This window comes from Eschrichtius robustus, chromosome X, assembly GCF_028021215.1.
Source record: "Eschrichtius robustus isolate mEscRob2 chromosome X, mEscRob2.pri, whole genome shotgun sequence".
NCBI classification, from domain to species: domain Eukaryota; kingdom Metazoa; phylum Chordata; class Mammalia; order Artiodactyla; family Eschrichtiidae; genus Eschrichtius; species Eschrichtius robustus.
The window spans coordinates 110,596,626-110,601,271 of record NC_090845.1 but is presented as its reverse complement, the minus strand read 5'-3'; the positions used below and the strand labels follow the sequence as shown (position 1 = coordinate 110,601,271).

The following is a 4,646-nucleotide window of genomic DNA, read 5'->3' as shown; positions in this document are numbered from 1 at the left end:
CAAGACCCAACTAAACGTTGTCTACAAGAAACCCACTTTATTTATTTAGTGTGTGTGTGTGTGTGTGTGTGTGCATGTATGTGCCTTTCCTGGTCACCAACTCCTCTCTCCCTATGCAGGTCACTACTCTCATTATTTCCCCCATGTATGCATTTTAAATGATACAAATAGTTTTGCCTCTTTGTGAACTTTATATGGATTTTAAATAAAATAATGATGTTTATATTCTTTTGTGACTTGTTTTCCCCTTAACATTGGTTCATCCTGGTTGTTAAGTATAGCTGTAGTTCATTTCATTCATTAGCGTTATATAGTATATAGTAATCACCCTATGACTATAGCATGATTCATTTACTTATTCTACTATTGCTCCACCATATTTTATGACAATAACCTCCTCCAAATCCTCGACATTTACCATTGTGCTTCCCAACCCTTGCACCACAGGGGTGAATATCCAACTCTTTAAATGCTTTGCACAGACCATATCTTATTTTTGCCTTTTGCACTCAAGTGAATCTGGAGTTATTTATACTTGCTTGAAGTTCTTGGAATGCAAAGAGTTACTTGCTTACTAATGAATAATAATTGTTTTGGTAGGCAACTGGAAGATGCATTTCTTTTTTTTTTTATATGAATAATATTTTTAAAGTCTTTTTTTTTTTCTCACCTGCAATCACGGCACTCATCTCAGATAAGGCACATAGTGAGTGGTCAGCAAATTTTTCCAGGTGATGATAATGATGATGCCTGGTCGGTCATGAGAAACACTTTAAAGCAGAGTTTTGAGTTAGATATTTTTAAAGCATATCTTTCTTTTCCACACTGAACCGAATTATTAAGGTTAAAAAAAATTCACCTGATGCTTTTTAACAACTGAAAAATTGTGAATGTAGTAGTGTCATGAGAGGTATGAAATCAAAGTCAAGCCCCAGATCCATTTTGAAAATCAGTCTTTCGGTGATCCCTTCGCTTCTCCCATCTCCTCCCACAGTGCCTGACCAAGCTTGCACGATGTTGATTGCTGAAGAGCTGCCAATTCCAAACCCACCATGGAGAATGGAAAGGAGAAATCCTAAAGCTGTTTTGGTGGGAGCCTGTAAGGTTTCCAGCAAAACGTCAATTGGTTTTTACAGTATTGTCTGATTGAATAATCTATAGCAATAAAGTGCTTTAAACTTTTTCTTTTCCTCTTTAACTCTGAAATAAATAAAATATAAGGAATATCTAAAATATATATACTGTTAAAGAGAGTAATAAAGCAAACATCCACATAACTCAAACCAATAAACAAAACATAGCCAGCACCACAAAAGTCACACCCTCATCCCTTCCTGTCCCCAACAGATACAATAACCATTTATCTTGACTTTTCTAAGAATCATTTCCTTGCATTTCTTTGAAGTTTTACAATCTATGAAAGCATAGTTTTGCCTGGTTTTGAATTTTATATGACTGGAATTTTATTGTATGTATTATTTGGGGATCTGCTTTATTAAAAAAATTGTGGCAAAATACACACAACATAAAATTTACCATCTTAACCGTTTTTAAGTATAAAGTTCAGTGGCATTAGGTACAGTCACATTATTTTTAAAATTTGTTAATCAATTTATTTAAACTAAACTGAAAAAAATCCCCACAGTTTCTCAAACCCCCTGCCTCTTGTAATCACCAATCTGTTCTTTGTATATATGAACTTGATTTTTTTTAAGAAACCCGCTTTAAATATAAATACATATAGATGGAAAGTAAATGGATGAAGAAAGATATAAAATGTTATCACTAATCAACTTTATAGTCATAGTAAAATATTAATTTTAGACAGAGCAGACTTCAGAGCAAGGAAAGTTATCAGGGACAAAGAGAAGCATTACATAATGATAAAGGGAGTCAGTTCTCAAAGAAGATAAAACAATTCTTAATATGTATGCACTTAACATCAAAAACACATATTAACAAATTGAGAAGTGTAGAAATTAAACAATGTCCACTCAGAATACTATGGAATTAAACTAGAAATCAAAAACAGAAAGATAGCTGAAATATCCCAAAATAATTGGTGATTAAACAACACACTTCTAAATAACACACAGGTTAAAGAAGAAATCTCAAGACAAATTTTTAAGATATTTTGAACTAAATGAAAACGAAAATACAATTTATCAAAATTTGTGGGTTGCACCAAAAGAAGAGCTTAGAGGGAAATTTATAACACTGAATGTACATTTTTTTTTTCTGCCCTAACCACATCACCAAATTTGACATTGCTAGATGCCCATGGGGAATGCATATGTTATAAAAGAAAAAAAGATCTAAAATCAATAATACAAGCTTCTACCTCAGGAAACTAGAAAAAGAAGAGCAAATTAAATCCAAAGTAAATAGAAGTAAAGAAATAAAAATTAGAGCAAAAATCAGCGTAATTGAAAACAGAAAATGAATAGAGAAAATCAACAAAGCCAGAAGTTCATTCTCTGAAAAGCTCAAAATTGATAAGCATCTAGAGAGGCTGACTAATAAAACAAGAGAGAAGACAAAAATTGCAAATATCAGAAGTGAAAGAGGATACATTACCACAGATCCTATGGACATTAAAAAGATAATAAAGGAATACTACAAACAATTCTAGGTGCACAAATTTGATAAACTGAATGAAATGGACCGAAATGGACCAATTCCTTGAAAGATACAATTTGATAAAACTGGCACAAGAAGGAACAGAAGATCTGAATAGACCTGTATCTATTAGTAAAATCAAATCAATAATTAATAACCTTCCAAAACAGAGTCCCAGGCCCAGATGGGTTCACTGGTGAATTCTACCAAACATTTAAGGAAGAAATTATATTAATTCTTTACAATTTCTTACAGAACTTAAACAATGTCTACTCTTAGAATGCCCTCAGAAACAGAGGGAATAATAAATAAATAAATAAATAAATAAATAAATAAATAAATAAATAAATTTTTTTTAAAGGTGGGGGAGGGATGGTTAAAGTGATTTTTATACAGAGGCACAATGTTAGAATTATTTCAGCTACCTACACTGTCTATTTTAAACAGCAAGTAAACAATCTATAAATTTTTAAAAGGCCTTGAAAAGGAGTCTTCACTATTATATTTGCATACTTCCAAGAAGCAGGGAATGCTTTGTCCAGTCAAGTTATATAAAATAGCACTTCTCAAATTCTAATGTGCTTACAAATAGCCTGCTAAAATTGTTAAAATGAAGTTTCTAACTTCAGCAGGTCTGGAGTGGGCCCAAGAATTTGCATGTCTAACAAGTTCCCAGGTGAACAGGTATTTGGACTACACTTTGAGTAGCAAGGGTCTAATAAATTAGGAATATGATATTAATAAGGTTAAAGTTATTTTTTTCTTAAGGACTCTTTTTTGATGTGGACCATTTTTAAAGTCTTTATTGAATTTGTTACAATACTGATTCTTTTTTATGTTTTGGTTTTTGGCCCCAGGTATGTGGGATCTTAGCTCCCCGGTCAGGGATGGAACCCACACCCCCTGCATTGGAAGGCAAAGTCTTAACCACTGGACCGCCAGGGAAGTCCCAAGGTCAAAGTTTTAAATTCTATCTCCATATCAGACAGTTAGCTTCAGGTAAAATGAAAGAGCACGGAATCTGGAGAGAGGGTGAACAGTTTGCAATTCCAGATCTTTCACTTGTTAACTTTGGGATTTATGCAAGAGACTTAATCTCTCTAAGCCAGTTTCCTCATCTGTAAATTAGGAATAGCATTAGTCCCCACTTCCTGGGATGTTGTGAAAGTTAAATGAGATACTTGTAAAACGCTTTAAACATATTTGATGCTAAACAAAAGTTGGTTCTTCTCCCCTTCCCACCCCAACCACAATAGATTACATTCCTAACTCTAAGGATTTTACAAATGATTGGTACAAAGGTGACTGAATCTGAGATCAAGTAGAAACAGTTGATAGCAAACTAACAGATAAAAGATACTCAAATTATAATTTCATACACATATTGACTAGAATAAAATGGAATTCCTATAGTTTACTATTTCTTATTCCACCCCTTCTCAGACTCACAGTCCCAGCCCATTATTTTTGAGGCCTCCTCAACTTCGATCCAAAGATCTATAAGCATCTAGAGTACAAAGAATTGATATTATGGCTTTTAAATATCTACACTTAGAAAATGAGGAAAGAATGATATGATTAAAGTTATTTGGCTAAGCAAGTCATCAGGAAAAATGCACTCATTATAAATTATTAGGATACAATGATGAAAAAAATCAGACAAGTAGATAGTATAATTTTGATTCAACGTTGGTTGCTATTGCTGTATTTTGAATGTGCACCAACCTTGACCTTGTTCCATTTCTAAATAGAAATGCAAAAACAATGTTAAATGGCTTATATTCATCATTATTCTCCCCAAATCAAACTCTCTAGAGGAAAATCAAATAGAGGTGGTCTTTTGTACCTAAAAACATACACATATTTTGGGGAGATACAATAAAGTGCAATATTCTACTGCATAGACCCTTTTATATTAGATAAAACATGTGTCTCTTCTGAGCAACTACTGCTGAGAAACCTACTAAAATGAAAATTATTTTTTCATCTATCCTATTTTTTTTTCTGTGCATAGAAATCTGTCTGGC

The 4,646-nt window shown here is 32.9% G+C and overlaps 1 pseudogene; it reads right to left on the bottom strand.

Annotated features, from left to right (window-relative positions):
* Window positions 1-2,350: 2,350 nt before the first annotated feature.
* Window positions 2,351-2,574, bottom strand: LOC137757115 (KANTR integral membrane protein-like; annotated as a pseudogene).
* Window positions 2,575-4,646: the final 2,072 nt, after the last annotated feature.